Raw genomic sequence first — 12,773 nt, forward strand, 5'->3', positions numbered from 1 at the left:
TAAAATGTTTAGGACTCGTTTGATACAACAGATAAAGAATAATTAATTTTGGAACTAAATTTAAAAAGAGTTTATTTCATATTTGGTTGATAGAAAATTATGGTATGATTAATCACGAGATTGTAATATTTTTTTATTCCCATGAAAAATTGAAATAACTAATCTTGAGATAATTAATCGTGGGATAACTTTTTTCCAACTAAACGACCCCTTAACTATTTTAGGGCCGTCAATTGGACGTCTTATTCCATTAACCAAAACATTAATTCAAAAATATTACTTTCACCTCCTAATTTATGTAGTACATCTCGATTGAGTATAAAACTTAAGAAAGAATGAAATTTTTAAAAGTTTATAATTTAAAATAAGTCAAAATATCTATAAAATCGTAAATTATTTCATTAAAAATAAATGAAATACTTAAAATTAAATTATTAAAAATATAATTTTTTTTTACAAATTATGAGCTGTGACATATGTTTTTGTTGTTGTACTTTTCACGCGTTGTTACATCAATTTGTCTTTTTTCCGTATGTTGGGACAACTTAAGATAAGTCTTTAGTTTCTTTTCAATTTCCTTTATCTTAGTAGGGCCCAATTTCACTTTTAGGGAGTGGACGGTCTATTCACACTTTACTCTCAAGTAGCCTTAAGTTGCTGCGAAAACGCATTTTATTGAACGTTGATTTTTGGGGCGTTTAACAATACTATTTTTGTTGGGACCTCATTTTTAGTAAAATGAATAATGTTGTGTGATACTTCACAGAATAATACCTTTGATCTCAAATTAGTTTTTGTTGGGATTAAAAGATTGGTGAATGGAAAATGGAGGAAAGAAATATGAAGGGAAAGTGAGCTCCTTTATGATTTGGAAAAAATAATTGTTCTTCACTAGTGGTGAAAAGAAAATGGAATGTGCTTATATTAAGAAAACACTTCCCTTGGTGTTTAATGGGATGGAAAGAAGGTAAGCCTCGCGTCGTCATCGTCGCTCGGCTCGGCTTCGACTTCGGTCAAAGATTGATTGATTAATCTTTTCGGACAAAATTTCTTTCAATTAAATATCGAAAATTATAACTATTTCCAATTTCTGTCTTACTGTTGTTTTTCTTATTTCTGTTTTATGCTACAGAAATTTATTGTTTCATAATATTATAGTTTAATACAGATTGAAATACAATCTTAAGGAAATTAATTTATAATGTAATATGTATTCTGTTTTAGAGATTAAAATATTTGTGGTTTTCTACTCCTTCTGATTTTTTCTATTTTTGATTTAAATATATAAAAAACTGCATCAGAGTATTAAAATTCATAAACGATTTGAAGAACATAAAAACTTCATCGTTTCGAGAAAGCGACAGTTGGAGAAATGTATTAAAAGAGGTACGAGTTGTAACAGATGCGAGCAAATCACCCACGAGAGGAGAAGATATGGTCGTTCAAGTTTAAACAGTTACATGAAGAGGTACCAGCGAAATGAATCGAGACAGTAAAAAGGAAAGATTCATTGATCTCCAATTAGTGAGCATGGATGATTACAAACGTTACAGAATCTTCATGAAACGGTTACGATTACCAATTATAACGTTTCATTAATGTCATTAATGCTCATAATGACTCAGTCATAAAAGGGGAAAAGACGTTGTACTTAGAAGCTACTATATAACGGAAAGAAATGTCATATGTATGGACAGGTTCTGATTATTACTGGAATACAATCATTTTCTTTTGCTTTCTATTGATTACTTTGCTATTTCATATTCTAATTTCCTTTCTTATTGTAAGAATATTAATTTTCCTGATTATCAGTAACCCGAGTACTTCTAAAAATATGATTTGACCGAAATTTCTATTTTTTGGTTAAACAAATTGATTCCATTATCGGGAATCTGATAATCTTTTTACTTTCCAAATTTATTTTTCTTTCAAAAAATTATGTCGAACTTTAACGACAACAACCAACAAAATCAGCAACATCAGTTGAACCAACAAAATCAACAAGAGAATGGAACTTTAGTCCCTTCACCACGAAACTCTCCTCAATAGTCTCGAGAAGAGTCACCTAACATATCAGTACCGCATGTGAATGACCAACGTGGGGATGATCAAGCTATTGATGAAGTATTGAAGCAATTAATCGCAGAACAGGTCAACAATGCTCTTCAAGCTTTTGTTAGTGGGTTGCCAACTGTACCACCAACTCCACCTCCGAATAACACCGCAACCATAGAAAATCCATGCTTGGGACTCGCCAATTAGGGCAGTGGAGGAACTACCAGTGAATCTCGCGATGGAAGGTCAGGTATTCCAATTAATTCTGATTTACAAAGTTTAGTACTAACTTTGCAGAAATAACTCAACAACCAGAACGATCGCATAGAACAGATACCTGGTGTTCTACCTATAATCAAAGGAGTGGATATGGATAAATATTCTCAACAACCCTTGAAGCGAAGTACTGCTCCTTTGCCTATTCCAAAAAAGTTTAAGATGCCCGATATCCCAAAGTATGATAGGACAATTGATCCACGAGATCATGTAACTGCATTTACAACTAGCGTGAATGGCAACGACTTGACCAAGCAAGAGATTGAATCAGTGCTGGTCAAAAATTTTGGTGAAACACTCACAAAGGGAGACCTAACATGGTATTCTCTTTTACTTAAAAATTCTATTAATTCTTTTGCTGAGCTTGTAGATTCATTTATAAAAGTACACTCGAGAGCTCAAAAGTTGAAAAGAGGATGGAAGACATGTTCAAAATAAAACAAGGAGATACGAAGCTACTCAAGAAATTCGTAGATAAATTCTAACGTGAAAGAATGATGTTACCACGTGTACCTGACAATTGGGCGGCTATGATATTTGCAAGTAATCTAACTGAAAAAAGCTCAGAAGCCACGATTAGGCTCAATGAAAGCTTATGAGAAGTCCCTGCAACAACTTGGAATGACATTTACAATAGGTATAGCACGAAGTTGCGGATAGAAGAAGATACTATCACTCAGTCCCGGGTAGATGAAAGAGTAAGTTCGAGGCGACCAAAAACTGAAAAAAAAGGTCTAGTAAGAACAAGTATGAACCTTACACGGGACTACCAGAAAGGTATTCACGTTCAAAATAAGAGAACCCGAGGTACGATTCCGGAAGAAGGGACAGAGATTCGGTTTCGTAGTCCATATTTGGAAAGGAGCGAGACACGCAAGATACGCGGGACAACGATATAAGTTCAAAAGTGAAGATTGGTGGCTACATTTTTAATAAAAGAAATGAGATCGAACCCAAATAAAAGAAACCCTAATTTCTAGTGCGAGTTTCATAATGATCACGGTCACAAAATAACAGATTACAAATTGCTACAAGGTGAAGTAGAGCACTTATTAAAACAAGGCTACTTAACCGATTTGTTTAGTGAGAAGGGTAAGCAAACATATATGAAGAATAGACGGGAGCCATCAAAACCTCCGTAACCAAAAAGAACAGTTAATGCTATAAGCGGAGGGGAGAAGGTCAATGGCGTGACATATACGGCTGCAAAGAAGGTGTCAAAAATCACAGTAACCCACGGAAAGCGAGTTCGCCAAGTTTTGGAAGAAGACAGTATAACATTTGACAATGCAGACGCATATGGCGTGTTGATCCCACACAATGATGCACTGGCAATATCTTTACTTGTACATGATACTAATGTGAAATGAGTTTTGATTAATCCAGGTAGCTTTGTAAATATCATTCTTTTAAGAGTGGTAAACGAGAAGCAAGCTGATGACAAGTTGGTACCCAAAGCACCTACCTTATTTGGATTTGACAATTTAAGCGTTGTCACAAAAGGGGAGATAATACTCACCACATCCGCAGAAGGAGTAGTTAAATATACGAAATTTAGGTAATAGATATGGATATGGCGTATAATATGATCCTTGGCACACCTTGGATTCACGAGATGGATATTGTTTCATCTACCTTACATTAGGTTATCAAGTTTCCTTCGCAATAATGAATAAGACAAATCTGTGGTGATCAAAAGGCTTCTCGAAGCATTAATTCAGTGGCAGATTCAGGCGTAAAGAATGACGTTGCAGATGAAAAATAGCAATTACATAATTTAGTTGAGGGTTTAGCAACACAAAACTCAACTGCAGATGGACAAACGGATGTAGACTCAAGGCCTGATACGATTCAAGAGACAGAAGAGAATAAGAACGTCAAAACAATAATTGAGGAACTAGAAGAAGTGGTGCTATTTATACATTAGCCAGACATAAAAGTTTACATCGAAACCAACCTCAGCCCAGAGATGAAAAGTAAGTTAATTAAATTTTTAAAAACTAACGTAGATTGCTTTTCTTGGTCGCATTCAGATATGACATGTATACCACCGGAGGTGATGACCCATAAGCTTAATAAAGATCCAACGTATCCACCTCTCAAACAGAATAAAAGGAAGCAAGGATCCTTCAAAAACTAGGTGATTCAGGATGAGGTACAAAAGCTTTTAAAAATTGGGTTTATCCGTGAGGTAAAATATCCTAATTGGCTAGCAAATACTGTAGTGGTACCCAAAAGAATGGTAAGTGACTAGTTTGTGTAGATTATACTAACTTAAATAAAGCTTGCCCGAAAGATTCTTTTTCTTTACCACACATAGATTAACTAATTGATACTACTGCAGGGCATGAATTGTTGAGTTTTTAGATGCTTATTTAGGATATACATAAAAATGGATGCTTCAGATGAGGAAAAAACCTCTTTCATTACTAACAGGGGGACTTACGGTTAAAAGTCATGCCCTTTGGTCTAAAGAATGCTGGGGCCACATACTAGAGATTAGTAACAAAGATGTTTCAAGAACATCTAGGAAAAATAATGGAAATCAACATTGATGACATGTTAGTCAAGCCAGAATAAGCGGGGGTCACATCCAACATTTGTCAGATACTTTTCAAATTCTCCGCAAATTTAATATAAAGCTTTGCATTTGGCGTGTCTTCAGGTAAGTTTTTGGGTTTCCTAGTTTTTAACCGTGGAATTAAAGTAAATCCAACGCAGTTTAAAGCCATTGAAGAAATACCGGATATACTCACGAGCAAAAAAGAAGTGTAGAGGTTGACAGGTAGGATAGCAGTATTGGGAATATTTATTTCTAAATCTTCAGAGAAAAGCTTTAAGTTCTTCTCAGTATTGAAAAAGCAAATCCAATTTGAAAGGACTGAAGAATTCCAACAAGCGCACAAAAATCTGAAATCATACTTGTCGAACCCACTGTTGCTGGCTAAACCAAAAGACAGTGAAAGTCTACTTATATATCTCGCAGTGTCAAAAATGACGGTAAGTGTAGTGTTAGTTCGAGAAGATAAAGGTAAACAATATCCAATTTATTATATTAGCAAGTCCTTATTGGATGTTGAAACTCGATATCCTCATTTAGAAAAACTTGTTTTAGCACTAATTATGGCATATAGAAAATTAAGGTCTTATTTTCAATGTCACCCTATTTCTATAGTGACCGCCTACCCCTTACGAAATATATTGCACAAGCAAGAGTTATCAGGTAGGTTAGCCAAGTGGGACATAGAACTAAGTGAATATGACATCACATATCAACCTAGAACTGCGATAAAATCACAGGTTTTAGCAGATTTCGTGGTAGATTTTAGCGCAAGGATGGAAACAGAAGCAGAAAAAGAACTGCATGTGTTTAACGGGTCTAATCCAGGTACTTGAACCTTGTTTACAGATGGCTCCTCGAATGGTAAAGGAGCGGGTTTAGGCATTATTCTAATCCCACATATGGGAGAAACTATAAGGCAAGCCATAAAGTGCCATCCTATTACTAATAATGAAGTAGAATGTGAAGCTGTGATTGTAGGTTTAGAATTGGCACGAGAGCTCAGAATAGAGCATGTCATAATCAAAAGCGACTCACAGCTCGTAGCTAATCAAATGCAGGGGACTTATATAGATAGAGAGGCGAAGATGCAACAATATTTGGAAAAGGCACGAGATTTTATCAGGCAATTCCAATCTTGGAAAATCGGGCAGATACCCAGGGAAGAAAATGTCGAAGCAGACGTATTGGCTAATCTTGCATCCACTGCAGAAGTAACAAATGAAGAAAATTCTTCCGTAATACATTTGTTTCATTCGGCACTCGACCAAGATAAAAACGAGGTAAATTTCAATAATTTAACTTGGGAGTGGAGAAACGAAATCATCATTTTTTTGCAGTACGAAATACTACCTGAAGATAAGAAAAGGCTTAGGCGCTTCGATGAAAAGCTGCTCGTTATTGTTTAGGTTGAAGCAATTTATATCGAAAAATGTTTGGTGGTCTTTTAGCAAGGTGTCTCGGACCTTCTCAAACAGAGTATATGAAGAGAGAAGTACATGAAGGATATTGTAGAAATCACGCACGAGGAAGATCCCTAGTAAAAACTCTAATTAGAGCAGGGTATTACTGGCCAAAATGGAAGAAGAGGCAGAAAGTTTTGTGGCCAAATGTGACAAGTGCCAAAGATATGGTAACAACATGCACCGACCAGTAGAGTTATTACATCCGGTTGTTGCACCGTGGACTTTTATGAAGTGGGGGATTGATATTGTGGGCCCACTACCACATCCAAAGGAAATATACGATTTTATTAATACTCACTAATTATTTTACTAAGTGGGTAGAAGCGGGTGCCTTCAAACAGGTGCGAGAAAAAGAATTCAGGGACTTCATTTGGCGAAACATCATATGTCGGTTTGGGGTTCCAAAATAAATCATGCATGATAATGGCCCGCAGTTCATAGGTGCGAAAATCACAGAATTCTTTCAGAGTTGGCAAACTAAAAGGATTACCTCAACACCTTATCATCCTTTGGCCAATGGAAAAGCTGAATCAACAAACAAAATTATTATTAATAACTTGAAGAAAAGGCTAGAAGAGTCAAAAGGTAAGTAACCATAAGTGTTACCTGTAATCTTGTGGGCTTATCGAACAACAACAAAAATGAGTACGAGAGATACACCATTTTCACTTGTGTACGGTGCTGAAGCCTTAATTCTAGTTGAAATAGGTGAACCAAGTATTATATACACCCAAGCAACCGAAGTCAAATGAGGAGGAGATGCGAGTAAATCTTGATTTGCTTGAAGAAAGGAGAGAAACAACTTTGATAAGGATGGCTGCGTAGAAATAAATTATAAAACGATATTACAATCGAAAAGCTCATCTTAGGTACTTCAAGATTGGGGACTTCGTACTCAAGAAAGTTTTTCAATCAACAAAAGCAGCCAATGCAGAAAAGTTGAGTCCAAATTGAGAAGGACCCTACAAGATTCGAGGTATCGCCAGAAAAAGGTGCCTACAAGATAGAAACTATGGACAGAAAGGTTTTACCCTCAAGTTGGAATGATGTTCATTTGAAGAAGTACTATTCCTAAGCAAAAGAAATACCCACGGTCAGGTATCGCTCAATTACTATTTTTATTTTGTACAGTTAAAATTATACTAACAATTTTAGATGATAGGCAAAAAGCTAGCCCATACCAAATGATGATATTAGACCTGAAAGACATGCGGAAGTAATATAATTCCCGATCTAGGGTTACAACCTTTCTGATGAAAATATAAAGGGTTAAGCAGTCATCATCTAAATTATATATACCTCCGAGTCCCGTACGTTTTTTCTTTTTCAGGAAAAAGACCACATGGAAGGAATAATCAAGTGCTCGAGATTTCATAATTCAAAGCTCAATCACTTGGGATTATATATATATATATATATATATATATATATAAGACTGGAACAATCAGAATTCCAGTCAAGCTTAAAGTCTACCCAACAAATCGAAAGTTTAGAGCAAAGTCACGAGCAAAAAACGCAAGTCTGATTCAAAAACCTGTGAAGAATACATTCGTGGATGTAAATTTCAAAATCTTATGAATGTTTAGGTTAAAGACAATATTTAGTCATGGGTTGCAAGATATACCCTTGAATTTTTTGCAAATCTGTTGTAAAGAAAACAATTACGAAATAGTTATAGATGATACTTAAATACATGTAAAGTATTATTTAGTTTGTAAGTTTGAATGATACAAAACATTCCTCAAAGTTATTCAAAGAAACGTGTGTGTTCCTATTTCTTCTTTCGTATGTTTACACCATTATGAAATTGAGACGTCTTCTTCATTAAGTTTCGTATATAAAAGGGCCCTCTTTTATAATTCGTGCTTGTTCAAAAAAGTCACGAAGAATTGAAGCATTTTTAATGCAAAAAAAAGGTAAAACAAAAACCCAAACATTAAAATAGGCGGAAACAAAAGCCCAAACTTTAAGTATAATACAAGGGTAAACCACTAAGAGAGTAAAACAGAAACTCAAAATAAAGATATTATAAGAGTTAGACAAAAACTTTATAATATTATTATAACTTGGTTAAAACTAAGTATGAACTTAGTTCCAACCTGATTGTCTTATACAAAAAAAAACCAAAACGAACTAGGGGCAAGATTTTCCAAAACATTACCCCCAAATGGGACCAGGGGTAAACCTCCAAATGTTCCACCAATAAAATTTAAAAAAAATTGAAGCTTTTTTACTTTCACTGAGGGGCAGAATCTGAACCAGTAGGATGAAGAATGGCATCATCAGAAGCAGGAGGAGCAACTTGAGCGGAAGGAGATTGAACAACAGCTTCACCATGAGTAACTTCATCACCATCGAGAATGTTAGCCACGGGTGAAGAAAAGCTCTGACTTTATTGGGTTTTCTCAATAGTTTTTTTGATCTTTTCTATCTCAGAAGCTAAGTCAAAGCCTTCCCGGCTTTCCTCCATTAAAGTGACATGGCGTGTGTTCAAGAAAGCCCAACTAACTTCAGCAGTGGCTTTATCTTCAAGGATCTCATAGTCTTTTTCCCACTGCTCAACCTGAACTCTTAATTCATCTTTCTCATTCAAGGTAGCATCGTAAGAAGCCTGTAGGGGAGCAAGAGATCTCTCTAGATATTTAACCTTGTCTGAAGATACACGAAGATCTTCTTGAGTTTGTGTGAGCATTTGAACAACCTCCCCAAAGTAAGCTTCTTTTTTATTTAACAAATCCTTTAAGCTCCTAATTTCTTCAGAAGAAGCCTGGGAAAGTTGTTCAGCAAATGAGGACTCAAGAAGATTCTTATCTTTGCCCGCCTGATTAGATGAGGTTTTCTCAACTACTAGTTCCGTTGCCATAAGTTTTACTTGCTGCTCTAAGGTACACTTTTATTCCTTTAAAACCTTCATTTCCAATTGAAGACTCTCGAATTGCTCTTTCCAAAGTATGATAATCATTCATCAATTGCTCCATGTGGATAATCCTTTTCATCATCTCTGTACCGATGAGATTGATCTACACAATGAAAAGAGGAATGTGATACTAGTGAAAGAAAAATCACATAAAATAAAAATACAAGGTTTATACCTTTAAAGATGAATGTATAATATCATTCATCCACGTTAGAGAACCGTGACTTTCTAGTTTAGACTTATCAACTAGGCCAATCAGTGGTTTTAGCCATACATCAGCTTGGTCTGATTTCTTCAAAAGACTACCATCTGTAGGAATCTCAATGGTAACTTGTTTCATCACTCTACGGCTACTAGAAGAACCAATTTCAGCATGGGAAGTTGTAGTCATAGGTAATGTTGAGAAAGTCAAAATAGCCACAGGCGGAGCAGGGGCATTAACAACAGATACATGCAACTGAGATTCAATTGGAGCAGACACAGGAAAAGAGGCAAGAGGCGTTTCCTCAGAAATAAAGCCAAAACTTTCTTCATCAAATCCACGAGAAAAGAGTTGTTCAGTAGGGTCACAGGGTGTTGCAGGCGTCTCTTTATCAGAACTACTAAGGTAGCACTCTCAAGCTCAAGCATGGGAATAGAACTAGGAGGGGGAGTAACTTCGTCATCTGAAATGACCCGTCTTCTAGATCGTGGATTACGAACCAACAAGCCTTCGTCCAGTTGCTTTTCGTCTTTAGAGTTCTGTGGCCTATCAGCTTTTCTTTTTGATGAGGAACTCAAGATTATCTCTTGAGACTTTGATAGAGAGAGCCTCGAAGCAGTGATTGATGCAGCACTCACACCCCGAATGGGAAACCTTAATAAATAAAAGGGTTAATAAGTTCCAAGATAAGCACGAAAATAAAGAAGAAAGTGAAAGAGAAAGTTACCGTGAGTCTTAACTTTCCATCCAAATATGTTTGAAAGGTATTTCTAGGACCTTTCTTCCATTGGAACAACTGTTAATAATTTTTCTACCCAACCACGAAAATTAGGAATTTCCTCAATAGTTCCCATAGTTTCTTAAAAAGAAAAGTAAAACAGTTACAAGAGTACAAATTCTTCACAAAAAAGGAAATAAAAGATTGAAAGAAAAACTTGCGTGCAAAGTTTCACTTCTCAGGGAAGGGCATGTTTTCTTCACCTACTAATCCACTTGTAGGAGCAGCAACAAATCGGGCATACCAACCACAATCCTTGCCATCCTCAGGGCTTACTAAAACCCTTTTACTTCTAGCCACAAGAGTAAACACCCCAGAACGAAATAACTTGGGGAATAAAGAAGAATCGGATGATAAAAGGTGAAAGGTAAAGCAGCCAAGTTCGACAAGTATCTAAGGCATGCCACATCCTTCCATACAATAGGACCAATCTTTACTAAACACACATCAAAGAAACGACAAAACTCGATAATAACCGGATCAATAGGTGGCCTAAAACCTAATGTGACAGGATATGTATACACAAAAGAAAAACCACTTTAAAGGAAGTGATCCTTTGATTCTCATTGGGGACTAGAATTGGAAAATAAAATTTTCAATGACAATCTCTACGCACAATAGAAATCAAACCCTCAGTAATCTGGGAAGGGTAAATATCAGCACGATCATAAGAAGTCATAGAAGTGGCTTGATTCCTAATCGATTCACTATCAGTAAAAAAGGAAGGTTCAACAGGGATGATCTCATCAACAGAGGGTTCACGAAGTGGTTCACTAGAATCCTTATTTCTAATAAAAGATTTGTGTGAAGAAGAAACCCTAATTGACGATGGAGGAGTAGAACTGGGTTGAGAAGAAGAACCACATACAGAAATTGACCCTAAACTGCGCAACCTACCACCTCTCCTACTTTTAGTAGGAGCAGAAGAAAGGGGAAGTTCATCTACTATGAGAACTTTTCGAGGATTGGTATTTGAAGAAGACATAGTTGTATGAAGAAGTAGTATGTACTGAAGAAAAAGAATGAGTTGTGAACACTAAAGAAATTTTTTCGTAAAAATAAAAGGCAAAGAAGGTATTTATATGAAGAAGCAACTATCATGTAAAAAGGGTCGTGATGGGAAAGTCATAATGAAACAGTCACTTCATGACTAATGTAGCCATAAAAAAACCCTAGAAATTTCTGAAGAGTTGCAGATCAAATTAACGAAGACAACGTGGCACATGCATTAAATGAAAGTGACGGATGACGTGTTGGTTCTGAAGAAGACGTAATGATACATGGGAAACATAGGCAAAAATTACCGCCATAAATACATACCACTTACCAAATATTCAATTGCAGAATATTCAGCAAGTGGGGGGACTATCTGTATTGGTAAAAATAAACATTACACGTGGATTTATGTAAATGGATGGTAAGACAAGACACGTGGATTATCGAGAAAGCGAAATATGGAGAAATGTATTAAAAAAGGCATGACTCGTAATAGATGCGAGCAAATCACCTACGAGAGGAGAAGATATGGTCGTTCAAGTTTAAATAGTTGCATGAAAAGGTACCGGCGGAATAAATCGAGACACTAAAAAGGAAAGATTCATGGATCTCCAATTAATGAGCATGGATGATTACAAATGTTATAGAATCTTTACGAAACTGTTACAATTACCAATTATAACGTTTCATTAATGTCATTAATGCTCATAATGGCTCAGTCATAAAAGTGGAAAAGACGTTGTACTTAGAGGCTACTATATAAGGGAAAGAAATGTCATATGTATGGACATGTTCTAATTATTACTGGAATACAATCATTTTCTTTTGCTTTCTATTGATTACTTTGTTGTTTCATATTCTAATTTCATTTCTTATTGCAAGAATATTAATTTTCTTGATTATCAGTAACTTGAGTACTTCTAGAAATAGGCTTTGATCGAAATTCCTATTTTTGGTTAAATAACAGGGGAGATGCTGCCCAAATTTACATGAACGAGCTACTAGTTTAAATTGCGGACTTAGCCTTTACTCAACACTGATTTTGAATCGCCTTATGCTATGGTAGATTGAGTTGAGTTATTTGAAGAATTGTTTGTAAGGTATTAAGGACTCAATGGAGTTTAGGTATGCTAAGGTTATACCTTATTTCCTTTTGGCATGATCCATAAGATGCAACGAAATGAGCAAGCACGCAACTTTCACAAATGGCTCTATTCATAGAAGTACGAGGGGTGCCTATGTTCTTGACCCCATGTGTCTTGTTAGTATATCATATGTTCATGGGTATTAGATAATACATAAGTTGATAAAGTTTATTTTATGATATTAACTAAAGGCATATTGATCTTGTGACATCCCGGAAGATCTTATTGACTTACTTTTTATGTATTGCATTCATTTATATATGTACATTGACCCATGACCAGATGACGTTATATACGCATATATTATATGTATATATGGGGTATGGGAAAAGTTTATGGCGTTATATACGCACTACCAACTGATCAGCTGATATACAT

Source organism: Nicotiana sylvestris, chromosome 1, assembly GCF_000393655.2.
Source record: "Nicotiana sylvestris chromosome 1, ASM39365v2, whole genome shotgun sequence".
NCBI lineage: Eukaryota > Viridiplantae > Streptophyta > Magnoliopsida > Solanales > Solanaceae > Nicotiana > Nicotiana sylvestris.